Consider the following 23,557-nt stretch of genomic DNA (forward strand, 5'->3'; position numbering starts at 1 on the left):
AAGCAAGTCCACTTACCTACGATAAAGCACTTAAGATAACCATGACCTGGATGACTGACAATCTTCACCTACATGTAAACTGCAACTTTACTGGTTGGCCAAGGCATACATCTGCAGGGCCATAACTCTAGTTTTTTGAGATGAATCAAATGAAGAATATTGCTATTCATATGCCGGCTTTTTTTTTTTTTTTAATAGAAAGATTAAAGGTACGTGATGTCAGGATGGCCGAGCGGTCTAAGGCGCTGCGTTCAGGTCGCAGTCTCCCCTGGAGGCGTGGGTTCGAATCCCACTTCTGACAGCTGCAGCTTTTCACTGGAGGCAGTGCTTGTAACCTGATAGCGGGCAAGTAAAGTGAGCACTAATTTCACTCATATGACCAACTCCAGTCTTCTTACTACTTGCACTGCACAAGCATTTCACAGCTTCTACACTCTGTTTGGGATACCTTCTTTGTTGTTTATTTGTGAATGATGACCACAGGCATGCTGATATCATGCCAGAAACGCTCTCTCAATCAACATGAAGGTTCCATGGTGTAATGGTTAGCACTCTGGACTCTGAATCCAGTAATCCGAGTTCAAGTCTCGGTGGAACCTGCTTTATAACCACAGTATGGGGCTAAAGGATGAGTCCCTCCACCATCCCAATCTCGGCTTGGAATTGCACTCCGGATAGCCAGGGCTTCTTCCTTGGAAACGTTGCATGTTACGTGACACTGCAACAGGGCACCTACTGACACATTTCAGGTGCAACTTAGAAGAGTATCACAAAGTCATGCTTTGATAATGGTTGTAATCCTTACAATATTTTCATTTCATTTAAAATATTGCCTCAATAAAATGCCGACTTTGCAGTCAGTTGCTTTTGGCGCAGCGATGGGAAGTCAGTTTAAAAGCATATCTGTGGTTGTCGTGGCCGAGTGGTTAAGGCGATGGACTAGAAATCCATTGGGGTTTCCCCGCGCAGGTTCGAATCCTGCCGACAACGAGAGGCACCACTTTTCAGCAGTAGGCGCCCACCAATGAGGCATTTGCAGACTACTGCACCCACAGGTGTGTCTGGGAAATGTATCAGTGTCAAAGCAAACCAAGTGATGCTTTAATGATAACTGTTGAGTTAGTGGGTGCTCCCTCTTGTGTGTTGCCCCTTTATCGATACCTTCCAATCCTTATGTGCTCTATTCAGTCTCAATGCTCAGATAAATTGCTGAATTTGCAGTAAAATGCCTTTTGCCCAGCGATGGTGGTATAGTGGTAAGCATAGCTGCCTTCCAAGCAGTTGACCCGGGTTCGATTCCCGGCCATCGCAGTCCTTTTCTGCCAGTGTACTGTTGCCTGCTTTTGTTGACAGAAAGTCAGCACAAAGCCAGCAAATGTTCCACTTCTCTGCAGTGATTGGTGGTATAGTGCTGCAAGAAATTCACCCAGCTTTGCTGTCATTCCATGGCAGTCTCATTTTAACCTCTGGCTCTCAAAGCCAATAAAATAACCAAAACAACAAACCAATAACAACCACCAATGTGCTCAGCCAATCACCCATATATTAGTCTGTTAGTCGGAGATAAGAGATTTCAAAGCAGCTGCCACAGTTTGATGTCTGTCCATCGCAGTTGCATTTTACAAGTTTCAAAGCCCTTTACTAGGGTTACATCAGTATCTTGATCAGATTGCTTCTTCCATTCAGGCATCGTCAAAGAAAATCAATTGAGTGCAGTGCTCGCTGGGGATGTAGCTCAGTGGTAGAGCGCATGCTTTGCATGTATGAGGCCCCGGGTTCAATCCCCGGCATCTCCAACAGGTATTATGGTGATGGAATAAGGATGAATCTGTTGGCTCATGAACTCCCAGAAAACAACACGGAATCACAGCCACCCTCCAATGGGAGGTATTGAGTATCACACAGGTAAGTAACACGCACTGTGGAAGATTAACTTAACTTGTGTGCAACCCTGACCAGCAGTCTTGGGATCCCTCCTCAGACAACTTTACGCCCATTCACACCTGGACCCATCTAACCCTAATGACGCACAACATGGCCGGGTGGGTCAACGACTCTCAGGTGACCTTAACGACTCTGAAAGTCAGAGCCTCACATGTCACCTCAACGACTCTGTAAGGGTTTCACACCCAGAACTCAAGAAACCTCTTGGATTAAGGGTTCACACCCAGAATTGAAGAAGCCTCTTGGATGAGATGCCAAATGTCTGCAAGAAACTCAAGCAAGTCCAGTTGCCTACGATAAAGCACTTAAGATAACCATGACCTGGATGACTGACAATCTTCACCTACATGTAAACTGCAACTTTACTGGTTGGCCAAGGCATACATCTGCAGGGCCATAACTCTAGTTTTTTGAGATGAATCAAATGAAGAATATTGCTATTCATATGCCAGCTTTTTTTTTTTTTTTAATAGAAAGATTAAAGGTGCGTGATGTCAGGATGGCAGAGCGGTCTAAGGCGCTGCGTTCAGGTCGCAGTCTCCCCTGGAGGCGTGGGTTCGAATCCCACTTCTGACAGCTGGAGCTTTTCACTGGAGGCAGTGCTTGTAACCTGATAGCGGGCAAGTAAAGTGAGCACTAATGTCACTCATATGACCAACTCCAGTCTTCTTACTACTTGCACTGCACAAGCATTTCACAGCTTCTACACTCTGTTTGGGATACCTTCTTTGTTGTTTATTTGTGAATGATGACCACATGCATGCTGATATCATGCCAGAAACGCTCTCTCAATCAACATGAAGGTTCCATGGTGTAATGGTTAGCACTCTGGACTCTGAATCCAGTAATCTGAGTTCAAGTCTCGGTGGAACCTGCTTTATAACCACAGTATGGGGCTAAAGGATGAGTCCCTCCACCATCCCAATCTCGGCTTGGAATTGCACTCCGGATAGCCAGGGCTTCTTCCTTGGAAACGTTGCATGTTACGTGACACTGCAACAGGGCACCTACTGACACATTTCAGGTGCAACTTAGAAGAGTATCACAAAGTCATGCTTTGATAATGGTTGTAATCCTTACAATATTTTCATTTCATTTAAAATATTGCCTCAATAAAATGCCGACTTTGCAGTCAGTTGCTTTTGGCGCAGCGATGGGAAGTCAGTTTAAAAGCATATCTGTGGTTGTCGTGGCCGAGTGGTTAAGGCGATGGACTAGAAATCCATTGGGGTTTCCCCGCGCAGGTTCGAATCCTGCCGACAACGAGAGGCACCACTTTTCAGCAGTAGGCGCCCACCAATGAGGCATTTGCAGACTACTGCACCCACAGGTGTGTCTGGGAAATGTATCAGTGTCAAAGCAAACCAAGTGATGCTTTAATGATAACTGTTGAGTTAGTGGGCGCTCCCTCTTGTGTGTTGCCCCTTGATCGATACCTTCCAATCCTTATGTGCTCTATTCAGTCTCAATGCTCAGATAAATTGCTGAATTTGCAGTAAAATGCCTTTCGCCCAGCGATGGTGGTATAGTGGTAAGCATAGCTGCCTTCCAAGCAGTTGACCCGGGTTCGATTCCCAGCCATCGCAGTCCTTTTCTGCCAGTGTACTGTTGCCTGCTTTTGTTGACAGAAAGTCAGCACAAAGCCAGCAAATGTTCCACTTCTCTGCAGTGATTGGTGGTATAGTGCTGCAAGAAATTCACCCAGCTTTGCTGTCATTCCATGGCAGTCTCATTTTAACCTCTGGCTCTCAAAGCCAATAAAATAACCAAAAAAACAAACCAATAACAACCACCAATGTGCTCAGCCAATCACCCATATATTAGTCTGTTAGTCGGAGATAAGAGATTTCAAAGCAGCTGCCACAGTTTGATGTCTGTCCATCGCAGTTGCATTTTACAAGTTTCAAAGCCCTTTACTAGGGTTACATCAGTATCTTGATCAGATTGCTTCTTCCATTCAGGCATCGTCAAAGAAAATCAATTGAGTGCAGTGCTCGCTGGGGATGTAGCTCAGTGGTAGAGCGCATGCTTTGCATGTATGAGGCCCCGGGTTCAATCCCCGGCATCTCCAACAGGTATTATGGTGATGGAATAAGGATGAATCTGTTGGCTCATGAACTCCCAGAAAACAACACGGAATCACAGCCACCCTCCAATGGGAGGTATTGAGTATCACACAGGTAAGTAACACGCACTGTGGAAGATTAACTTAACTTGTGTGCAACCCTGACCAGCAGTCTTGGGATCCCTCCTCAGACAACTTTACGCCCATTCACACCTGGACCCATCTAACCCTAATGACGCACAACATGGCCGGGTGGGTCAACGACTCTCAGGTGACCTTAACGACTCTGAAAGTCAGAGCCTCACATGTCACCTCAACGACTCTGTAAGGGTTTCACACCCAGAACTCAAGAAACCTCTTGGATTAAGGGTTCACACCCAGAATTGAAGAAACCTCTTGGATGAGATGCCAAATGTCTGCAAGAAACTCAAGCAAGTCCAGTTGCCTACGATAAAGCACTTAAGATAACCATGACCTGGATGACTGACAATCTTCACCTACATGTAAACTGCAACTTTACTGGTTGGCCAAGGCATACATCTGCAGGGCCATAACTCTAGTTTTTTGAGATGAATCAAATGAAGAATATTGCTATTCATATGCCAGCTTTTTTTTTTTTTTTAATAGAAAGATTAAAGGTGCGTGATGTCAGGATGGCCGAGCGGTCTAAGGCGCTGCGTTCAGGTCGCAGTCTCCCCTGGAGGCGTGGGTTCGAATCCCACTTCTGACAGCTGGAGCTTTTCACTGGAGGCAGTGCTTGTAACCTGATAGCGGGCAAGTAAAGTGAGCACTAATGTCACTCATATGACCAACTCCAGTCTTCTTACTACTTGCACTGCACAAGCATTTCACAGCTTCTACACTCTGTTTGGGATACCTTCTTTGTTGTTTATTTGTGAATGATGACCACATGCATGCTGATATCATGCCAGAAACGCTCTCTCAATCAACATGAAGGTTCCATGGTGTAATGGTTAGCACTCTGGACTCTGAATCCAGTAATCTGAGTTCAAGTCTCGGTGGAACCTGCTTTATAACCACAGTATGGGGCTAAAGGATGAGTCCCTCCACCATCCCAATCTCGGCTTGGAATTGCACTCCGGATAGCCAGGGCTTCTTCCTTGGAAACGTTGCATGTTACGTGACACTGCAACAGGGCACCTACTGACACATTTCAGGTGCAACTTAGAAGAGTATCACAAAGTCATGCTTTGATAATGGTTGTAATCCTTACAATATTTTCATTTCATTTAAAATATTGCCTCAATAAAATGCCGACTTTGCAGTCAGTTGCTTTTGGTGCAGCGATGGGAAGTCAGTTTAAAAGCATATCTGTGGTTGTCGTGGCCGAGTGGTTAAGGCGATGGACTAGAAATCCATTGGGGTTTCCCCGCGCAGGTTCGAATCCTGCCGACAACGAGAGGCACCACTTTTCAGCAGTAGGCGCCCACCAATGAGGCATTTGCAGACTACTGCACCCACAGGTGTGTCTGGGAAATGTATCAGTGTCAAAGCAAACCAAGTGATGCTTTAATGATAACTGTTGAGTTAGTGGGCGCTCCCTCTTGTGTGTTGCCCCTTTATCGATACCTTCCAATCCTTATGTGCTCTATTCAGTCTCAATGCTCAGATAAATTGCTGAATTTGCAGTAAAATGCCTTTCGCCCAGCGATGGTGGTATAGTGGTAAGCATAGCTGCCTTCCAAGCAGTTGACCCGGGTTCGATTCCCGGCCATCGCAGTCCTTTTCTGCCAGTGTACTGTTGCCTGCTTTTGTTGACAGAAAGTCAGCACAAAGCCAGCAAATGTTCCACTTCTCCGCAGTGATTGGTGGTATAGTGCTGCAAGAAATTCACCCAGCTTTGCTGTCATTCCATGGCAGTCTCATTTTAACCTCTGGCTCTCAAAGCCAATAAAATAACCAAAAAAACAAACCAATAACAACCACCAATGTGCTCAGCCAATCACCCATATATTAGTCTGTTAGTCGGAGATAAGAGATTTCAAAGCAGCTGCCACAGTTTGATGTCTGTCCATCGCAGTTGCATTTTACAAGTTTCAAAGCCCTTTACTAGGGTTACATCAGTATCTTGATCAGATTGCTTCTTCCATTCAGGCATCGTCAAAGAAAATCAATTGAGTGCAGTGCTCGCTGGGGATGTAGCTCAGTGGTAGAGCGCATGCTTTGCATGTATGAGGCCCCGGGTTCAATCCCCGGCATCTCCAACAGGTATTATGGTGATGGAATAAGGATGAATCTGTTGGCTCATGAACTCCCAGAAAACAACACGGAATCACAGCCACCCTCCAATGGGAGGTATTGAGTATCACACAGGTAAGTAACACGCACTGTGGAAGATTAACTTAACTTGTGTGCAACCCTGACCAGCAGTCTTGGGATCCCTCCTCAGACAACTTTACGCCCATTCACACCTGGACCCATCTAACCCTAATGACGCACAACATGGCCGGGTGGGTCAACGACTCTCAGGTGACCTTAACGACTCTGAAAGTCAGAGCCTCACATGTCACCTCAACGACTCTGTAAGGGTTTCACACCCAGAACTCAAGAAACCTCTTGGATTAAGGGTTCACACCCAGAATTGAAGAAACCTCTTGGATGAGATGCCAAATGTCTGCAAGAAACTCAAGCAAGTCCAGTTGCCTACGATAAAGCACTTAAGATAACCATGACCTGGATGACTGACAATCTTCACCTACATGTAAACTGCAACTTTACTGGTTGGCCAAGGCATACATCTGCAGGGCCATAACTCTAGTTTTTTGAGATGAATCAAATGAAGAATATTGCTATTCATATGCCAGCTTTTTTTTTTTTTTTAATAGAAAGATTAAAGGTGCGTGATGTCAGGATGGCCGAGCGGTCTAAGGCGCTGCGTTCAGGTCGCAGTCTCCCCTGGAGGCGTGGGTTCGAATCCCACTTCTGACAGCTGGAGCTTTTCACTGGAGGCAGTGCTTGTAACCTGATAGCGGGCAAGTAAAGTGAGCACTAATGTCACTCATATGACCAACTCCAGTCTTCTTACTACTTGCACTGCACAAGCATTTCACAGCTTCTACACTCTGTTTGGGATACCTTCTTTGTTGTTTATTTGTGAATGATGACCACATGCATGCTGATATCATGCCAGAAACGCTCTCTCAATCAACATGAAGGTTCCATGGTGTAATGGTTAGCACTCTGGACTCTGAATCCAGTAATCTGAGTTCAAGTCTCGGTGGAACCTGCTTTATAACCACAGTATGGGGCTAAAGGATGAGTCCCTCCACCATCCCAATCTCGGCTTGGAATTGCACTCCGGATAGCCAGGGCTTCTTCCTTGGAAACGTTGCATGTTACGTGACACTGCAACAGGGCACCTACTGACACATTTCAGGTGCAACTTAGAAGAGTATCACAAAGTCATGCTTTGATAATGGTTGTAATCCTTACAATATTTTCATTTCATTTAAAATATTGCCTCAATAAAATGCCGACTTTGCAGTCAGTTGCTTTTGGCGCAGCGATGGGAAGTCAGTTTAAAAGCATATCTGTGGTTGTCGTGGCCGAGTGGTTAAGGCGATGGACTAGAAATCCATTGGGGTTTCCCCGCGCAGGTTCGAATCCTGCCGACAACGAGAGGCACCACTTTTCAGCAGTAGGCGCCCACCAATGAGGCATTTGCAGACTACTGCACCCACAGGTGTGTCTGGGAAATGTATCAGTGTCAAAGCAAACCAAGTGATGCTTTAATGATAACTGTTGAGTTAGTGGGCGCTCCCTCTTGTGTGTTGCCCCTTTATCGATACCTTCCAATCCTTATGTGCTCTATTCAGTCTCAATGCTCAGATAAATTGCTGAATTTGCAGTAAAATGCCTTTCGCCCAGCGATGGTGGTATAGTGGTAAGCATAGCTGCCTTCCAAGCAGTTGACCCGGGTTCGATTCCCGGCCATCGCAGTCCTTTTCTGCCAGTGTACTGTTGCCTGCTTTTGTTGACAGAAAGTCAGCACAAAGCCAGCAAATGTTCCACTTCTCTGCAGTGATTGGTGGTATAGTGCTGCAAGAAATTCACCCAGCTTTGCTGTCATTCCATGGCAGTCTCATTTTAACCTCTGGCTCTCAAAGCCAATAAAATAACCAAAAAAACAAACCAATAACAACCACCAATGTGCTCAGCCAATCACCCATATATTAGTCTGTTAGTCGGAGATAAGAGATTTCAAAGCAGCTGCCACAGTTTGATGTCTGTCCATCGCAGTTGCATTTTACAAGTTTCAAAGCCCTTTACTAGGGTTACATCAGTATCTTGATCAGATTGCTTCTTCCATTCAGGCATCGTCAAAGAAAATCAATTGAGTGCAGTGCTCGCTGGGGATGTAGCTCAGTGGTAGAGCGCATGCTTTGCATGTATGAGGCCCCGGGTTCAATCCCCGGCATCTCCAACAGGTATTATGGTGATGGAATAAGGATGAATCTGTTGGCTCATGAACTCCCAGAAAACAACACGGAATCACAGCCACCCTCCAATGGGAGGTATTGAGTATCACACAGGTAAGTAACACGCACTGTGGAAGATTAACTTAACTTGTGTGCAACCCTGACCAGCAGTCTTGGGATCCCTCCTCAGACAACTTTACGCCCATTCACACCTGGACCCATCTAACCCTAATGACGCACAACATGGCCGGGTGGGTCAACGACTCTCAGGTGACCTTAACGACTCTGAAAGTCAGAGCCTCACATGTCACCTCAACGACTCTGTAAGGGTTTCACACCCAGAACTCAAGAAACCTCTTGGATTAAGGGTTCACACCCAGAATTGCAGAAACCTCTTGGATGAGATGCCAAATGTCTGCAAGAAACTCAAGCAAGTCCACTTGCCTACGATAAAGCACTTAAGATAACCATGACCTGGATGACTGACAATCTTCACCTACATGTAAACTGCAACTTTACTGGTTGGCCAAGGCATACATCTGCAGGGCCATAACTCTAGTTTTTTGAGATGAATCAAATGAAGAATATTGCTATTCATATGCCAGCTTTTTTTTTTTTTTTAATAGAAAGATTAAAGGTGCGTGATGTCAGGATGGCCGAGCGGTCTAAGGCGCTGCGTTCAGGTCGCAGTCTCCCCTGGAGGCGTGGGTTCGAATCCCACTTCTGACAGCTGGAGCTTTTCACTGGAGGCAGTGCTTGTAACCTGATAGCGGGCAAGTAAAGTGAGCACTAATGTCACTCATATGACCAACTCCAGTCTTCTTACTACTTGCACTGCACAAGCATTTCACAGCTTCTACACTCTGTTTGGGATACCTTCTTTGTTGTTTATTTGTGAATGATGACCACATGCATGCTGATATCATGCAAGAAACGCTCTCTCAATCAACATGAAGGTTCCATGGTGTAATGGTTAGCACTCTGGACTCTGAATCCAGTAATCCGAGTTCAAGTCTCGGTGGAACCTGCTTTATAACCACAGTATGGGGCTAAAGGATGAGTCCCTCCACCATCCCAATCTCAGCTTGGAATTGCACTCCGGATAGCCAGGGCTTCTTCCTTGGAAACGTTGCATGTTACGTGACACTGCAACAGGGCACCTACTGACACATTTCAGGTGCAACTTAGAAGAGTATCACAAAGTCATGCTTTGATAATGGTTGTAATCCTTACAATATTTTCATTTCATTTAAAATATTGCCTCAATAAAATGCCGACTTTGCAGTCAGTTGCTTTTGGCGCAGCGATGGGAAGTCAGTTTAAAAGCATATCTGTGGTTGTCGTGGCCGAGTGGTTAAGGCGATGGACTAGAAATCCATTGGGGTTTCCCCGCGCAGGTTCGAATCCTGCCGACAACGAGAGGCACCACTTTTCAGCAGTAGGCGCCCACCAATGAGGCATTTGCAGACTACTGCACCCACAGGTGGGTCTGGGAAATGTATCAGTGTCAAAGCAAACCAAGTGATGCTTTAATGATAACTGTTGAGTTAGTGGGTGCTCCCTCTTGTGTGTTGCCCCTTTATCGATACCTTCCAATCCTTATGTGCTCTATTCAGTCTCAATGCTCAGATAAATTGCTGAATTTGCAGTAAAATGCCTTTCACCCAGCGATGGTGGTATAGTGGTAAGCATAGCTGCCTTCCAAGCAGTTGACCCGGGTTCGATTCCCGGCCATCGCAGTCCTTTTCTGCCAGTGTACTGTTGCCTGCTTTTGTTGACAGAAAGTCAGCACAAAGCCAGCAAATGTTCCACTTCTCTGCAGTGATTGGTGGTATAGTGCTGCAAGAAATTCACCCAGCTTTGCTGTCATTCCATGGCAGTCTCATTTTAACCTCTGGCTTTCAAAGCCAATAAAATAACCAAAACAACAAACCAATAACAACCACCAATGTGCTCAGCCAATCACCCATATATTAGTCTGTTAGTCGGAGATAAGAGATTTCAAAGCAGCTGCCACAGTTTGATGTCTGTCCATCGCAGTTGCATTTTACAAGTTTCAAAGCCCTTTACTAGGGTTACATCAGTATCTTGATCAGATTGCTTCTTCCATTCAGGCATCGTCAAAGAAAATCAATTGAGTGCACTGCTTGCTTGGGATGTAGCTCAGTGGTAGAGCGCATGCTTTGCATGTATGAGGCCCCGGGTTCAATCCCCAGTATCTCCAACAGGTATTATGGTGACGGAATAAGGATGAATCTGTTGGCTCATGAACTCCCAGAAAACAACACGGAATCACAGCCACCCTCAAATGGGAGGTATTGAGTATCACACAGGTAAGTAACACGCACTGTGGAAGATTAACTTAACTTGTGTGCAACCCTGACCAGCAGTCTTGGGATCCCTCCTCAGACAACTTTACGCCCATTCACACCTGGACCCATCTAACCCTAATGACGCACAACATGGCCGGGTGGGTCAACGACTCTCAGGTGACCTTAACGACTCTGAAAGTCAGAGCCTCACATGTCACCTCAACGACTCTGTAAGGGTTTCACACCCAGAACTCAAGAAACCTCTTGGATTAAGGGTTCACACCCAGAATTGAAGAAACCTCTTGGATGAGATGCCAAATGTCTGCAAGAAACTCAAGCAAGTCCACTTGCCTACGATAAAGCACTTAAGATAACCATGACCTGGATGACTGACAATCTTCACCTACATGTAAACTGCAACTTTACTGGTTGGCCAAGGCATACATCTGTAGGGCCATAACTCTAGTTTTTTGAGATGAATCAAATGAAGAATATTGCTATTCATATGCCGGCTTTTTTTTTTTTTTTAATAGAAAGATTAAAGGTACGTGATGTCAGGATGGCCGAGCGGTCTAAGGCGCTGCGTTCAGGTCGCAGTCTCCCCTGGAGGCGTGGGTTCGAATCCCACTTCTGACAGCTGCAGCTTTTCACTGGAGGCAGTGCTTGTAACCTGATAGCGGGCAAGTAAAGTGAGCACTAATGTCACTCATATGACCAACTCCAGTCTTCTTACTACTTGCACTGCACAAGCATTTCACAGCTTTTACACTCTGTTTGGGATACCTTCTTTGTTGTTTATTTGTGAATGATGACCACAGGCATGCTGATATCATGCCAGAAACGCTCTCTCAATCAACATGAAGGTTCCATGGTGTAATGGTTAGCACTCTGGACTCTGAATCCAGTAATCCGAGTTCAAGTCTCGGTGGAACCTGCTTTATAACCACAGTATGGGGCTAAAGGATGAGTCCCTCCACCATCCCAATCTCGGCTTGGAATTGCACTCCGGATAGCCAGGGCTTCTTCCTTGGAAACGTTGCATGTTACGTGACACTGCAACAGGGCACCTACTGACACATTTCAGGTGCAACTTAGAAGAGTATCACAAAGTCATGCTTTGATAATGGTTGTAATCCTTACAATATTTTCATTTCATTTAAAATATTGCCTCAATAAAATGCCGACTTTGCAGTCAGTTGCTTTTGGCGCAGCGATGGGAAGTCAGTTTAAAAGCATATCTGTGGTTGTCGTGGCCGAGTGGTTAAGGCGATGGACTAGAAATCCATTGGGGTTTCCCCGCGCAGGTTCGAATCCTGCCGACAACGAGAGGCACCACTTTTCAGCAGTAGGCGCCCACCAATGAGGCATTTGCAGACTACTGCACCCACAGGTGTGTCTGGGAAATGTATCAGTGTCAAAGCAAACCAAGTGATGCTTTAATGATAACTGTTGAGTTAGTGGGCGCTCCCTCTTGTGTGTTGCCCCTTGATCGATACCTTCCAATCCTTATGTGCTCTATTCAGTCTCAATGCTCAGATAAATTGCTGAATTTGCAGTAAAATGCCTTTCACCCAGCGATGGTGGTATAGTGGTAAGCATAGCTGCCTTCCAAGCAGTTGACCCGGGTTCGATTCCCGGCCATCGCAGTCCTTTTCTGCCAGTGTACTGTTGCCTGCTTTTGTTGACAGAAAGTCAGCACAAAGCCAGCAAATGTTCCACTTCTCCGCAGTGATTGGTGGTATAGTGCTGCAAGAAATTCACCCAGCTTTGCTGTCATTCCATGGCAGTCTCATTTTAACCTCTGGCTCTCAAAGCCAATAAAATAACCAAAACAACAAACCAATAACAACCACCAATGTGCTCAGCCAATCACCCATATATTAGTCTGTTAGTCGGAGATAAGAGATTTCAAAGCAGCTGCCACAGTTTGATGTCTGTCCATCGCAGTTGCATTTTACAAGTTTCAAAGCCCTTTACTAGGGTTACATCAGTATCTTGATCAGATTGCTTCTTCCATTCAGGCATCGTCAAAGAAAATCAATTGAGTGCACTGCTTGCTTGGGATGTAGCTCAGTGGTAGAGCGCATGCTTTGCATGTATGAGGCCCCGGGTTCAATCCCCGGTATCTCCAACAGGTATTATGGTGACGGAATAAGGATGAATCTGTTGGCTCATGAACTCCCAGAAAACAACACGGAATCACAGCCACCCTCAAATGGGAGGTATTGAGTATCACACAGGTAAGTAACACGCACTGTGGAAGATTAACTTAACTTGTGTGCAACCCTGACCAGCAGTCTTGGGATCCCTCCTCAGACAACTTTACGCCCATTCACACCTGGACCCATCTAACCCTAATGACGCACAACATGGCCGGGTGGGTCAACGACTCTCAGGTGACCTTAACGACTCTGAAAGTCAGAGCCTCACATGTCACCTCAACGACTCTGTAAGGGTTTCACACCCAGAACTCAAGAAACCTCTTGGATTAAGGGTTCACACCCAGAATTGAAGAAACCTCTTGGATGAGATGCCAAATGTCTGCAAGAAACTCAAGCAAGTCCACTTGCCTACGATAAAGCACTTAAGATAACCATGACCTGGATGACTGACAATCTTCACCTACATGTAAACTGCAACTTTACTGGTTGGCCAAGGCATACATCTGCAGGGCCATAACTCTAGTTTTTTGAGATGAATCAAATGAAGAATATTGCTATTCATATGCCGGCTTTTTTTTTTTTTTTAATAGAAAGATTAAAGGTACGTGATGTCAGGATGGCCGAGCGGTCTAAGGCGCTGCGTTCAGGTCGCAGTCTCCCCTGGAGGCGTGGGTTCGAATCCCACTTCTGACAGCTGCAGCTTTTCACTGGAGGCAGTGCTTGTAACCTGATAGCGGGCAAGTAAAGTGAGCACTAATGTCACTCATATGACCAACTCCAGTCTTCTTACTACTTGCACTGCACAAGCATTTCACAGCTTCTACACTCTGTTTGGGATACTTTCTTTGTTGTTTATTTGTGAATGATGACCACAGGCATGCTGATATCATGCCAGAAACGCTCTCTCAATCAACATGAAGGTTCCATGGTGTAATGGTTAGCACTCTGGACTCTGAATCCAGTAATCCGAGTTCAAGTCTCGGTGGAACCTGCTTTATAACCACAGTATGGGGCTAAAGGATGAGCCCCTCCACCATCCCAATCTCGGCTTGGAATTGCACTCCGGATAGCCAGGGCTTCTTCCTTGGAAACGTTGCATGTTACGTGACACTGCAACAGGGCACCTACTGACACATTTCAGGTGCAACTTAGAAGAGTATCACAAAGTCATGCTTTGATAATGGTTGTAATCCTTACAATATTTTCATGTCATTTAAAATATTGCCTCAATAAAATGCCGACTTTGCAGTCAGTTGCTTTTGGCGCAGCGATGGGAAGTCAGTTTAAAAGCATATCTGTGGTTGTCGTGGCCGAGTGGTTAAGGCGATGGACTAGAAATCCATTGGGGTTTCCCCGCGCAGGTTCGAATCCTGCCGACAACGAGAGGCACCACTTTTCAGCAGTAGGCGCCCACCAATGAGGCATTTGCAGACTACTGCACCCACAGGTGTGTCTGGGAAATGTATCAGTGTCAAAGCAAACCAAGTGATGCTTTAATGATAACTGTTGAGTTAGTGGGCGCTCCCTCTTGTGTGTTGCCCCTTGATCGATACCTTCCAATCCTTATGTGCTCTATTCAGTCTCAATGCTCAGATAAATTGCTGAATTTGCAGTAAAATGCCTTTCACCCAGCGATGGTGGTATAGTGGTAAGCATAGCTGCCTTCCAAGCAGTTGACCCGGGTTCGATTCCCGGCCATCGCAGTCCTTTTCTGCCAGTGTACTGTTGCCTGCTTTTGTTGACAGAAAGTCAGCACAAAGCCAGCAAATGTTCCACTTCTCCGCAGTGATTGGTGGTATAGTGCTGCAAGAAATTCACCCAGCTTTGCTGTCATTCCATGGCAGTCTCATTTTAACCTCTGGCTCTCAAAGCCAATAAAATAACCAAAACAACAAACCAATAACAACCACCAATGTGCTCAGCCAATCACCCATATATTAGTCTGTTAGTCGGAGATAAGAGATTTCAAAGCAGCTGCCACAGTTTGATGTCTGTCCATCGCAGTTGCATTTTACAAGTTTCAAAGCCCTTTACTAGGGTTACATCAGTATCTTGATCAGATTGCTTCTTCCATTCAGGCATCGTCAAAGAAAATCAATTGAGTGCACTGCTTGCTTGGGATGTAGCTCAGTGGTAGAGCGCATGCTTTGCATGTATGAGGCCCCGGGTTCAATCCCCAGTATCTCCAACAGGTATTATGGTGACGGAATAAGGATGAATCTGTTGGCTCATGAACTCCCAGAAAACAACACGGAATCACAGCCACCCTCAAATGGGAGGTATTGAGTATCACACAGGTAAGTAACACGCACTGTGGAAGATTAACTTAACTTGTGTGCAACCCTGACCAGCAGTCTTGGGATCCCTCCTCAGACAACTTTACGCCCATTCACACCTGGACCCATCTAACCCTAATGACGCACAACATGGCCGGGTGGGTCAACGACTCTCAGGTGACCTTAACGACTCTGAAAGTCAGAGCCTCACATGTCACCTCAACGACTCTGTAAGGGTTTCACACCCAGAACTCAAGAAACCTCTTGGATTAAGGGTTCACACCCAGAATTGAAGAAACCTCTTGGATGAGATGCCAAATGTCTGCAAGAAACTCAAGCAAGTCCACTTGCCTACGATAAAGCACTTAAGATAACCATGACCTGGATGACTGACAATCTTCACCTACATGTAAACTGCAACTTTACTGGTTGGCCAAGGCATACATCTGTAGGGCCATAACTCTAGTTTTTTGAGATGAATCAAATGAAGAATATTGCTATTCATATGCCGGCTTTTTTTTTTTTTTTAATAGAAAGATTAAAGGTACGTGATGTCAGGATGGCCGAGCGGTCTAAGGCGCTGCGTTCAGGTCGCAGTCTCCCCTGGAGGCGTGGGTTCGAATCCCACTTCTGACAGCTGCAGCTTTTCACTGGAGGCAGTGCTTGTAACCTGATAGCGGGCAAGTAAAGTGAGCACTAATGTCACTCATATGACCAACTCCAGTCTTCTTACTACTTGCACTGCACAAGCATTTCACAGCTTTTACACTCTGTTTGGGATACCTTCTTTGTTGTTTATTTGTGAATGATGACCACAGGCATGCTGATATCATGCCAGAAACGCTCTCTCAATCAACATGAAGGTTCCATGGTGTAATGGTTAGCACTCTGGACTCTGAATCCAGTAATCCGAGTTCAAGTCTCGGTGGAACCTGCTTTATAACCACAGTATGGGGCTAAAGGATGAGTCCCTCCACCATCCCAATCTCGGCTTGGAATTGCACTCCGGGTAGCCAGGGCTTCTTCCTTGGAAACGTTGCATGTTACGTGACACTGCAACAGGGCACCTACTGACACATTTCAGGTGCAACTTAGAAGAGTATCACAAAGTCATGCTTTGATAATGGTTGTAATCCTTACAATATTTTCATTTCATTTAAAATATTGCCTCAATAAAATGCCGACTTTGCAGTCAGTTGCTTTTGGCGCAGCGATGGGAAGTCAGTTTAAAAGCATATCTGTGGTTGTCGTGGCCGAGTGGTTAAGGCGATGGACTAGAAATCCATTGGGGTTTCCCCGCGCAGGTTCGAATCCTGCCGACAACGAGAGGCACCACTTTTCAGCAGTAGGCGCCCACCAATGAGGCATTTGCAGACTACTGCACCCACAGGTGTGTCTGGGAAATGTATCAGTGTCAAAGCAAACCAAGTGATGCTTTAATGATAACTGTTGAGTTAGTGGGTGCTCCCTCTTGTGTGTTGCCCCTTTATCGATACCTTCCAATCCTTATGTGCTCTATTCAGTCTCAATGCTCAGATAAATTGCTGAATTTGCAGTAAAATGCCTTTCACCCAGCGATGGTGGTATAGTGGTAAGCATAGCTGCCTTCCAAGCAGTTGACCCGGGTTCGATTCCCGGCCATCGCAGTCCTTTTCTGCCAGTGTACTGTTGCCTGCTTTTGTTGACAGAAAGTCAGCACAAAGCCAGCAAATGTTCCACTTCTCTGCAGTGATTGGTGGTATAGTGCTGCAAGAAATTCACCCAGCTTTGCTGTCATTCCATGGCAGTCTCATTTTAACCTCTGGCTTTCAAAGCCAATAAAATAACCAAAACAACAAACCAATAACAACCACCAATGTGCTCAGCCAATCACCCATATATTAGTCTGTTAGTCGGAGATAAGAGATTTCAAAGCAGCTGCCACAGTTTGATGTCTGTCCATCGCAGTTGCATTTTACAAGTTTCAAAGCCCTTTACTAGGGTTACATCAGTATCTTGATCAGATTGCTTCTTCCATTCAGGCATCGTCAAAGAAAATCAATTGAGTGCACTGCTTGCTTGGGATGTAGCTCAGTGGTAGAGCGCATGCTTTGCATGTATGAGGCCCCGGGTTCAATCCCCAGTATCTCCAACAGGTATTATGGTGACGGAATAAGGATGAATCTGTTGGCTCATGAACTCCCAGAAAACAACACGGAATCACAGCCACCCTCAAATGGGAGGTATTGAGTATCACACAGGTAAGTAACACGCACTGTGGAAGATTAACTTAACTTGTGTGCAACCCTGACCAGCAGTCTTGGGATCCCTCCTCAGACAACTTTACGCCCATTCACACCTGGACCCATCTAACCCTAATGACGCACAACATGGCCGGGTGGGTCAACGACTCTCAGGTGACCTTAACGACTCTGAAAGTCAGAGCCTCACATGTCACCTCAACGACTCTGTAAGGGTTTCACACCCAGAACTCAAGAAACCTCTTGGATTAAGGGTTCACACCCAGAATTGAAGAAACCTCTTGGATGAGATGCCAAATGTCTGCAAGAAACTCAAGCAAGTCCACTTGCCTACGATAAAGCACTTAAGATAACCATGACCTGGATGACTGACAATCTTCACCTACATGTAAACTGCAACTTTACTGGTTGGCCAAGGCATACATCTGTAGGGCCATAACTCTAGTTTTTTGAGATGAATCAAATGAAGAATATTGCTATTCATATGCCGGCTTTTTTTTTTTTTTTAATAGAAAGATTAAAGGTACGTGATGTCAGGATGGCCGAGCGGTCTAAGGCGCTGCGTTCAGGTCGCAGTCTCCCCTGGAGGCGTGGGTTCGAATCCCACTTCTGACAGCTGCAGCTTTTCACTGGAGGCAGTGCTTGTAACCTGATAGCGGGCAAGTAAAGTGAGCACTAATGTCACTCATATGACCAACTCCAGTCTTCTTACTACTTGCACTGCACAAGCATTTCACAGCTTTTACACTCTGTTTGGGATACCTTCTTTGTTGTTTATTTGTGAATGATGACCACAGGCATGCTGATATCATGCCAGAAACGCTCTCTCAATCAACATGAAGGTTCCATGGTGTAATGGTTAGCACTCTGGACTCTGAATCCAGTAATCCGAGTTCAAGTCTCGGTGGAACCTGCTTTATAACCACAGTATGGGGCTAAAGGATGAGTCCCTCCACCATCCCAATCTCGGCTTGGAATTGCACTCCGGATAGCCAGGGCTTCTTCCTTGGAAACGTTGCATGTTACGTGACACTGCAACAGGGCACCTACTGACACATTTCAGGTGCAACTTAGAAGAGTATCACAAAGTCATGCTTTGATAATGGTTGTAATCCTTACAATATTTTCATTTCATTTAAAATATTGCCTCAATAAAATGCCGACTTTGCAGTCAGTTGCTTTTGGCGCAGCGATGGGAAGTCAGTTTAAAAGCATATCTGTGGTTGTCGTGGCCGAGTGGTTAAGGCGATGGACTAGAAATCCATTGGGGTTTCCCCGCGCAGGTTCGAATCCTGCCGACAACGAGAGGCACCACTTTTCAGCAGTAGGCGCCCACCAATGAGGCATTTGCAGACTACTGCACCCACAGGTGTGTCTGGGAAATGTATCAGTGTCAAAGCAAACCAAGTGATGCTTTAATGATAACTGTTGAGTTAGTGGGCGCTCCCTCTTGTGTGTTGCCCCTTGATCGATACCTTCCAATCCTTATGTGCTCTATTCAGTCTCAATGCTCAGATAAATTGCTGAATTTGCAGTAAAATGCCTTTCACCCAGCGATGGTGGTATAGTGGTAAGCATAGCTGCCTTCCAAGCAGTTGACCCGGGTTCGATTCCCGGCCATCGCAGTCCTTTTCTGCCAGTGTACTGTTGCCTGCTTTTGTTGACAGAAAGTCAGCACAAAGCCAGCAAATGTTCCACTTCTCCGCAGTGATTGGTGGTATAGTGCTGCAAGAAATTCACCCAGCTTTGCTGTCATTCCATGGCAGTCTCATTTTAACCTCTGGCTCTCAAAGCCAATAAAATAACCAAAACAACAAACCAATAACAACCACCAATGTGCTCAGCCAATCACCCATATATTAGTCTGTTAGTCGGAGATAAGAGATTTCAAAGCAGCTGCCACAGTTTGATGTCTGTCCATCGCAGTTGCATTTTACAAGTTTCAAAGCCCTTTACTAGGGTTACATCAGTATCTTGATCAGATTGCTTCTTCCATTCAGGCATCGTCAAAGAAAATCAATTGAGTGCACTGCTTGCTTGGGATGTAGCTCAGTGGTAGAGCGCATGCTTTGCATGTATGAGGCCCCGGGTTCAATCCCCGGTATCTCCAACAGGTATTATGGTGACGGAATAAGGATGAATCTGTTGGCTCATGAACTCCCAGAAAACAACACGGAATCACAGCCACCCTCAAATGGGAGGTATTGAGTATCACACAGGTAAGTAACACGCACTGTGGAAGATTAACTTAACTTGTGTGCAACCCTGACCAGCAGTCTTGGGATCCCTCCTCAGACAACTTTACGCCCATTCACACCTGGACCCATCTAACCCTAATGACGCACAACATGGCCGGGTGGGTCAACGACTCTCAGGTGACCTTAACGACTCTGAAAGTCAGAGCCTCACATGTCACCTCAACGACTCTGTAAGGGTTTCACACCCAGAACTCAAGAAACCTCTTGGATTAAGGGTTCACACCCAGAATTGAAGAAACCTCTTGGATGAGATGCCAAATGTCTGCAAGAAACTCAAGCAAGTCCACTTGCCTACGATAAAGCACTTAAGATAACCATGACCTGGATGACTGACAATCTTCACCTACATGTAAACTGCAACTTTACTGGTTGGCCAAGGCATACATCTGCAGGGCCATAACTCTAGTTTTTTGAGATGAATCAAATGAAGAATATTGCTATTCATATGCCGGCTTTTTTTTTTTTTTTAATAGAAAGATTAAAGGTACGTGATGTCAGGATGGCCGAGCGGTCTAAGGCGCTGCGTTCAGGTCGCAGTCTCCCCTGGAGGCGTGGGTTCGAATCCCACTTCTGACAGCTGCAGCTTTTCACTGGAGGCAGTGCTTGTAACCTGATAGCGGGCAAGTAAAGTGAGCACTAATGTCACTCATATGACCAACTCCAGTCTTCTTACTACTTGCACTGCACAAGCATTTCACAGCTTCTACACTCTGTTTGGGATACTTTCTTTGTTGTTTATTTGTGAATGATGACCACAGGCATGCTGATATCATGCCAGAAACGCTCTCTCAATCAACATGAAGGTTCCATGGTGTAATGGTTAGCACTCTGGACTCTGAATCCAGTAATCCGAGTTCAAGTCTCGGTGGAACCTGCTTTATAACCACAGTATGGGGCTAAAGGATGAGCCCCTCCACCATCCCAATCTCGGCTTGGAATTGCACTCCGGATAGCCAGGGCTTCTTCCTTGGAAACGTTGCATGTTACGTGACACTGCAACAGGGCACCTACTGACACATTTCAGGTGCAACTTAGAAGAGTATCACAAAGTCATGCTTTGATAATGGTTGTAATCCTTACAATATTTTCATGTCATTTAAAATATTGCCTCAATAAAATGCCGACTTTGCAGTCAGTTGCTTTTGGCGCAGCGATGGGAAGTCAGTTTAAAAGCATATCTGTGGTTGTCGTGGCCGAGTGGTTAAGGCGATGGACTAGAAATCCATTGGGGTTTCCCCGCGCAGGTTCGAATCCTGCCGACAACGAGAGGCACCACTTTTCAGCAGTAGGCGCCCACCAATGAGGCATTTGCAGACTACTGCACCCACAGGTGTGTCTGGGAAATGTATCAGTGTCAAAGCAAACCAAGTGATGCTTTAATGATAACTGTTGAGTTAGTGGGCGCTCCCTCTTGTGTGTTGCCCCTTGATCGATACCTTCCAATCCTTATGTGCTCTATTCAGTCTCAATGCTCAGATAAATTGCTGAATTTGCAGTAAAATGCCTTTCACCCAGTGATGGTGGTATAGTGGTAAGCATAGCTGCCTTCCAAGCAGTTGACCCGGGTTCGATTCCCGGCCATCGCAGTCCTTTTCTGCCAGTGTACTGTTGCCTGCTTTTGTTGACAGAAAGTCAGCACAAAGCCAGCAAATGTTCCACTTCTCCGCAGTGATTGGTGGTATAGTGCTGCAAGAAATTCACCCAGCTTTGCTGTCATTCCATGGCAGTCTCATTTTAACCTCTGGCTCTCAAAGCCAATAAAATAACCAAAACAACAAACCAATAACAACCACCAATGTGCTCAGCCAATCACCCATATATTAGTCTGTTAGTCGGAGATAAGAGATTTCAAAGCAGCTGCCACAGTTTGATGTCTGTCCATCGCAGTTGCATTTTACAAGTTTCAAAGCCCTTTACTAGGGTTACATCAGTATCTTGATCAGATTGCTTCTTCCATTCAGGCATCGTCAAAGAAAATCAATTGAGTGCACTGCTTGCTTGGGATGTAGCTCAGTGGTAGAGCGCATGCTTTGCATGTATGAGGCCCCGGGTTCAATCCCCAGTATCTCCAACAGGTATTATGGTGACGGAATAAGGATGAATCTGTTGGCTCATGAACTCCCAGAAAACAACACGGAATCACAGCCACCCTCAAATGGGAGGTATTGAGTATCACACAGGTAAGTAACACGCACTGTGGAAGATTAACTTAACTTGTGTGCAACCCTGACCAGCAGTCTTGGGATCCCTCCTCAGACAACTTTACGCCCATTCACACCTGGACCCATCTAACCCTAATGACGCACAACATGGCCGGGTGGGTCAACGACTCTCAGGTGACCTTAACGACTCTGAAAGTCAGAGCCTCACATGTCACCTCAACGACTCTGTAAGGGTTTCACACCCAGAACTCAAGAAACCTCTTGGATTAAGGGTTCACACCCAGAATTGAAGAAACCTCTTGGATGAGATGCCAAATGTCTGCAAGAAACTCAAGCAAGTCCACTTGCCTACGATAAAGCACTTAAGATAACCATGACCTGGATGACTGACAATCTTCACCTACATGTAAACTGCAACTTTACTGGTTGGCCAAGGCATACATCTGTAGGGCCATAACTCTAGTTTTTTGAGATGAATCAAATGAAGAATATTGCTATTCATATACCGGCTTTTTTTTTTTTTTTAATAGAAAGATTAAAGGTACGTGATGTCAGGATGGCCGAGCGGTCTAAGGCGCTGCGTTCAGGTCGCAGTCTCCCCTGGAGGCGTGGGTTCGAATCCCACTTCTGACAGCTGCAGCTTTTCACTGGAGGCAGTGCTTGTAACCTGATAGCGGGCAAGTAAAGTGAGCACTAATGTCACTCATATGACCAACTCCAGTCTTCTTACTACTTGCACTGCACAAGCATTTCACAGCTTTTACACTCTGTTTGGGATACCTTCTTTGTTGTTTATTTGTGAATGATGACCACAGGCATGCTGATATCATGCCAGAAACGCTCTCTCAATCAACATGAAGGTTCCATGGTGTAATGGTTAGCACTCTGGACTCTGAATCCAGTAATCCGAGTTCAAGTCTCGGTGGAACCTGCTTTATAACCACAGTATGGGGCTAAAGGATGAGTCCCTCCACCATCCCAATCTCGGCTTGGAATTGCACTCCGGATAGCCAGGGCTTCTTCCTTGGAAACGTTGCATGTTACGTGACACTGCAACAGGGCACCTACTGACACATTTCAGGTGCAACTTAGAAGAGTATCACAAAGTCATGCTTTGATAATGGTTGTAATCCTTACAATATTTTCATTTCATTTAAAATATTGCCTCAATAAAATGCCGACTTTGCAGTCAGTTGCTTTTGGCGCAGCGATGGGAAGTCAGTTTAAAAGCATATCTGTGGTTGTCGTGGCCGAGTGGTTAAGGCGATGGACTAGAAATCCATTGGGGTTTCCCCGCGCAGGTTCGAATCCTGCCGACAACGAGAGGCACCACTTTTCAGCAGTAGGCGCCCACCAATGAGGCATTTGCAGACTACTGCACCCACAGGTGTGTCTGGGAAATGTATCAGTGTCAAAGCAAACCAAGTGATGCTTTAATGATAACTGTTGAGTTAGTGGGCGCTCCCTCTTGTGTGTTGCCCCTTGATCGATACCTTCCAATCCTTATGTGCTCTATTCAGTCTCAATGCTCAGATAAATTGCTGAATTTGCAGTAAAATGCCTTTCGCCCAGCGATGGTGGTATAGTGGTAAGCATAGCTGCCTTCCAAGCAGTTGACCCGGGTTCGATTCCCGGCCATCGCAGTCCTTTTCTGCCAGTGTACTGTTGCCTGCTTTTGTTGACAGAAAGTCAGCACAAA

The 23,557-nt window shown here is 45.7% G+C and overlaps 48 non-coding genes across 48 annotated transcripts; all 48 read left to right on the forward strand.

Annotated features, from left to right (window-relative positions):
• Positions 1-218: 218 nt before the first annotated feature.
• Positions 219-301, forward strand: trnal-cag (transfer RNA leucine (anticodon CAG)). The gene has a single exon. It is a non-coding gene; the product is annotated as a tRNA-Leu (tRNA).
• Positions 302-527: 226 nt separating this feature from the next.
• trnaq-cug (transfer RNA glutamine (anticodon CUG)) lies at positions 528-599 on the forward strand. Its single transcript has one exon. It is a non-coding gene; the product is annotated as a tRNA-Gln (tRNA).
• A 309-nt stretch (positions 600-908) lies between these two features.
• Positions 909-990, forward strand: trnas-aga (transfer RNA serine (anticodon AGA)). The gene has a single exon. It is a non-coding gene; the product is annotated as a tRNA-Ser (tRNA).
• A 249-nt stretch (positions 991-1,239) lies between these two features.
• On the forward strand, positions 1,240-1,311 carry trnag-ucc (transfer RNA glycine (anticodon UCC)). Its single transcript has one exon. It is a non-coding gene; the product is annotated as a tRNA-Gly (tRNA).
• A 413-nt stretch (positions 1,312-1,724) lies between these two features.
• On the forward strand, positions 1,725-1,796 carry trnaa-ugc (transfer RNA alanine (anticodon UGC)). Its single transcript has one exon. It is a non-coding gene; the product is annotated as a tRNA-Ala (tRNA).
• Positions 1,797-2,437: 641 nt separating this feature from the next.
• trnal-cag (transfer RNA leucine (anticodon CAG)) lies at positions 2,438-2,520 on the forward strand. The gene has a single exon. It is a non-coding gene; the product is annotated as a tRNA-Leu (tRNA).
• A 226-nt stretch (positions 2,521-2,746) lies between these two features.
• trnaq-cug (transfer RNA glutamine (anticodon CUG)) lies at positions 2,747-2,818 on the forward strand. Its single transcript has one exon. It is a non-coding gene; the product is annotated as a tRNA-Gln (tRNA).
• Positions 2,819-3,127: 309 nt separating this feature from the next.
• On the forward strand, positions 3,128-3,209 carry trnas-aga (transfer RNA serine (anticodon AGA)). The gene has a single exon. It is a non-coding gene; the product is annotated as a tRNA-Ser (tRNA).
• Positions 3,210-3,458: 249 nt separating this feature from the next.
• trnag-ucc (transfer RNA glycine (anticodon UCC)) lies at positions 3,459-3,530 on the forward strand. The gene has a single exon. It is a non-coding gene; the product is annotated as a tRNA-Gly (tRNA).
• Positions 3,531-3,943: 413 nt separating this feature from the next.
• On the forward strand, positions 3,944-4,015 carry trnaa-ugc (transfer RNA alanine (anticodon UGC)). Its single transcript has one exon. It is a non-coding gene; the product is annotated as a tRNA-Ala (tRNA).
• A 641-nt stretch (positions 4,016-4,656) lies between these two features.
• trnal-cag (transfer RNA leucine (anticodon CAG)) lies at positions 4,657-4,739 on the forward strand. The gene has a single exon. It is a non-coding gene; the product is annotated as a tRNA-Leu (tRNA).
• A 226-nt stretch (positions 4,740-4,965) lies between these two features.
• On the forward strand, positions 4,966-5,037 carry trnaq-cug (transfer RNA glutamine (anticodon CUG)). The gene has a single exon. It is a non-coding gene; the product is annotated as a tRNA-Gln (tRNA).
• A 309-nt stretch (positions 5,038-5,346) lies between these two features.
• Positions 5,347-5,428, forward strand: trnas-aga (transfer RNA serine (anticodon AGA)). Its single transcript has one exon. It is a non-coding gene; the product is annotated as a tRNA-Ser (tRNA).
• Positions 5,429-5,677: 249 nt separating this feature from the next.
• Positions 5,678-5,749, forward strand: trnag-ucc (transfer RNA glycine (anticodon UCC)). Its single transcript has one exon. It is a non-coding gene; the product is annotated as a tRNA-Gly (tRNA).
• Positions 5,750-6,162: 413 nt separating this feature from the next.
• Positions 6,163-6,234, forward strand: trnaa-ugc (transfer RNA alanine (anticodon UGC)). Its single transcript has one exon. It is a non-coding gene; the product is annotated as a tRNA-Ala (tRNA).
• Positions 6,235-6,875: 641 nt separating this feature from the next.
• On the forward strand, positions 6,876-6,958 carry trnal-cag (transfer RNA leucine (anticodon CAG)). Its single transcript has one exon. It is a non-coding gene; the product is annotated as a tRNA-Leu (tRNA).
• A 226-nt stretch (positions 6,959-7,184) lies between these two features.
• On the forward strand, positions 7,185-7,256 carry trnaq-cug (transfer RNA glutamine (anticodon CUG)). Its single transcript has one exon. It is a non-coding gene; the product is annotated as a tRNA-Gln (tRNA).
• A 309-nt stretch (positions 7,257-7,565) lies between these two features.
• Positions 7,566-7,647, forward strand: trnas-aga (transfer RNA serine (anticodon AGA)). Its single transcript has one exon. It is a non-coding gene; the product is annotated as a tRNA-Ser (tRNA).
• A 249-nt stretch (positions 7,648-7,896) lies between these two features.
• On the forward strand, positions 7,897-7,968 carry trnag-ucc (transfer RNA glycine (anticodon UCC)). The gene has a single exon. It is a non-coding gene; the product is annotated as a tRNA-Gly (tRNA).
• Positions 7,969-8,381: 413 nt separating this feature from the next.
• Positions 8,382-8,453, forward strand: trnaa-ugc (transfer RNA alanine (anticodon UGC)). Its single transcript has one exon. It is a non-coding gene; the product is annotated as a tRNA-Ala (tRNA).
• A 641-nt stretch (positions 8,454-9,094) lies between these two features.
• trnal-cag (transfer RNA leucine (anticodon CAG)) lies at positions 9,095-9,177 on the forward strand. The gene has a single exon. It is a non-coding gene; the product is annotated as a tRNA-Leu (tRNA).
• Positions 9,178-9,403: 226 nt separating this feature from the next.
• On the forward strand, positions 9,404-9,475 carry trnaq-cug (transfer RNA glutamine (anticodon CUG)). Its single transcript has one exon. It is a non-coding gene; the product is annotated as a tRNA-Gln (tRNA).
• A 309-nt stretch (positions 9,476-9,784) lies between these two features.
• On the forward strand, positions 9,785-9,866 carry trnas-aga (transfer RNA serine (anticodon AGA)). Its single transcript has one exon. It is a non-coding gene; the product is annotated as a tRNA-Ser (tRNA).
• Positions 9,867-10,115: 249 nt separating this feature from the next.
• On the forward strand, positions 10,116-10,187 carry trnag-ucc (transfer RNA glycine (anticodon UCC)). Its single transcript has one exon. It is a non-coding gene; the product is annotated as a tRNA-Gly (tRNA).
• Positions 10,188-11,313: 1,126 nt separating this feature from the next.
• Positions 11,314-11,396, forward strand: trnal-cag (transfer RNA leucine (anticodon CAG)). The gene has a single exon. It is a non-coding gene; the product is annotated as a tRNA-Leu (tRNA).
• A 226-nt stretch (positions 11,397-11,622) lies between these two features.
• Positions 11,623-11,694, forward strand: trnaq-cug (transfer RNA glutamine (anticodon CUG)). Its single transcript has one exon. It is a non-coding gene; the product is annotated as a tRNA-Gln (tRNA).
• A 309-nt stretch (positions 11,695-12,003) lies between these two features.
• trnas-aga (transfer RNA serine (anticodon AGA)) lies at positions 12,004-12,085 on the forward strand. The gene has a single exon. It is a non-coding gene; the product is annotated as a tRNA-Ser (tRNA).
• A 249-nt stretch (positions 12,086-12,334) lies between these two features.
• Positions 12,335-12,406, forward strand: trnag-ucc (transfer RNA glycine (anticodon UCC)). The gene has a single exon. It is a non-coding gene; the product is annotated as a tRNA-Gly (tRNA).
• Positions 12,407-13,532: 1,126 nt separating this feature from the next.
• On the forward strand, positions 13,533-13,615 carry trnal-cag (transfer RNA leucine (anticodon CAG)). The gene has a single exon. It is a non-coding gene; the product is annotated as a tRNA-Leu (tRNA).
• A 226-nt stretch (positions 13,616-13,841) lies between these two features.
• On the forward strand, positions 13,842-13,913 carry trnaq-cug (transfer RNA glutamine (anticodon CUG)). Its single transcript has one exon. It is a non-coding gene; the product is annotated as a tRNA-Gln (tRNA).
• Positions 13,914-14,222: 309 nt separating this feature from the next.
• On the forward strand, positions 14,223-14,304 carry trnas-aga (transfer RNA serine (anticodon AGA)). Its single transcript has one exon. It is a non-coding gene; the product is annotated as a tRNA-Ser (tRNA).
• A 249-nt stretch (positions 14,305-14,553) lies between these two features.
• Positions 14,554-14,625, forward strand: trnag-ucc (transfer RNA glycine (anticodon UCC)). The gene has a single exon. It is a non-coding gene; the product is annotated as a tRNA-Gly (tRNA).
• A 1,126-nt stretch (positions 14,626-15,751) lies between these two features.
• Positions 15,752-15,834, forward strand: trnal-cag (transfer RNA leucine (anticodon CAG)). The gene has a single exon. It is a non-coding gene; the product is annotated as a tRNA-Leu (tRNA).
• Positions 15,835-16,060: 226 nt separating this feature from the next.
• On the forward strand, positions 16,061-16,132 carry trnaq-cug (transfer RNA glutamine (anticodon CUG)). The gene has a single exon. It is a non-coding gene; the product is annotated as a tRNA-Gln (tRNA).
• Positions 16,133-16,441: 309 nt separating this feature from the next.
• On the forward strand, positions 16,442-16,523 carry trnas-aga (transfer RNA serine (anticodon AGA)). The gene has a single exon. It is a non-coding gene; the product is annotated as a tRNA-Ser (tRNA).
• Positions 16,524-16,772: 249 nt separating this feature from the next.
• Positions 16,773-16,844, forward strand: trnag-ucc (transfer RNA glycine (anticodon UCC)). The gene has a single exon. It is a non-coding gene; the product is annotated as a tRNA-Gly (tRNA).
• A 1,126-nt stretch (positions 16,845-17,970) lies between these two features.
• On the forward strand, positions 17,971-18,053 carry trnal-cag (transfer RNA leucine (anticodon CAG)). The gene has a single exon. It is a non-coding gene; the product is annotated as a tRNA-Leu (tRNA).
• A 226-nt stretch (positions 18,054-18,279) lies between these two features.
• On the forward strand, positions 18,280-18,351 carry trnaq-cug (transfer RNA glutamine (anticodon CUG)). Its single transcript has one exon. It is a non-coding gene; the product is annotated as a tRNA-Gln (tRNA).
• Positions 18,352-18,660: 309 nt separating this feature from the next.
• trnas-aga (transfer RNA serine (anticodon AGA)) lies at positions 18,661-18,742 on the forward strand. The gene has a single exon. It is a non-coding gene; the product is annotated as a tRNA-Ser (tRNA).
• A 249-nt stretch (positions 18,743-18,991) lies between these two features.
• On the forward strand, positions 18,992-19,063 carry trnag-ucc (transfer RNA glycine (anticodon UCC)). The gene has a single exon. It is a non-coding gene; the product is annotated as a tRNA-Gly (tRNA).
• Positions 19,064-20,189: 1,126 nt separating this feature from the next.
• On the forward strand, positions 20,190-20,272 carry trnal-cag (transfer RNA leucine (anticodon CAG)). Its single transcript has one exon. It is a non-coding gene; the product is annotated as a tRNA-Leu (tRNA).
• A 226-nt stretch (positions 20,273-20,498) lies between these two features.
• trnaq-cug (transfer RNA glutamine (anticodon CUG)) lies at positions 20,499-20,570 on the forward strand. Its single transcript has one exon. It is a non-coding gene; the product is annotated as a tRNA-Gln (tRNA).
• A 309-nt stretch (positions 20,571-20,879) lies between these two features.
• trnas-aga (transfer RNA serine (anticodon AGA)) lies at positions 20,880-20,961 on the forward strand. Its single transcript has one exon. It is a non-coding gene; the product is annotated as a tRNA-Ser (tRNA).
• A 249-nt stretch (positions 20,962-21,210) lies between these two features.
• trnag-ucc (transfer RNA glycine (anticodon UCC)) lies at positions 21,211-21,282 on the forward strand. The gene has a single exon. It is a non-coding gene; the product is annotated as a tRNA-Gly (tRNA).
• A 1,126-nt stretch (positions 21,283-22,408) lies between these two features.
• On the forward strand, positions 22,409-22,491 carry trnal-cag (transfer RNA leucine (anticodon CAG)). The gene has a single exon. It is a non-coding gene; the product is annotated as a tRNA-Leu (tRNA).
• A 226-nt stretch (positions 22,492-22,717) lies between these two features.
• Positions 22,718-22,789, forward strand: trnaq-cug (transfer RNA glutamine (anticodon CUG)). The gene has a single exon. It is a non-coding gene; the product is annotated as a tRNA-Gln (tRNA).
• A 309-nt stretch (positions 22,790-23,098) lies between these two features.
• Positions 23,099-23,180, forward strand: trnas-aga (transfer RNA serine (anticodon AGA)). Its single transcript has one exon. It is a non-coding gene; the product is annotated as a tRNA-Ser (tRNA).
• A 249-nt stretch (positions 23,181-23,429) lies between these two features.
• trnag-ucc (transfer RNA glycine (anticodon UCC)) lies at positions 23,430-23,501 on the forward strand. The gene has a single exon. It is a non-coding gene; the product is annotated as a tRNA-Gly (tRNA).
• Positions 23,502-23,557: the final 56 nt, after the last annotated feature.

This window comes from Epinephelus lanceolatus, chromosome 20 (assembly GCF_041903045.1).
Source record: "Epinephelus lanceolatus isolate andai-2023 chromosome 20, ASM4190304v1, whole genome shotgun sequence".
In the NCBI taxonomy this organism is placed as follows: Eukaryota; Metazoa; Chordata; class Actinopteri; order Perciformes; family Serranidae; genus Epinephelus; species Epinephelus lanceolatus.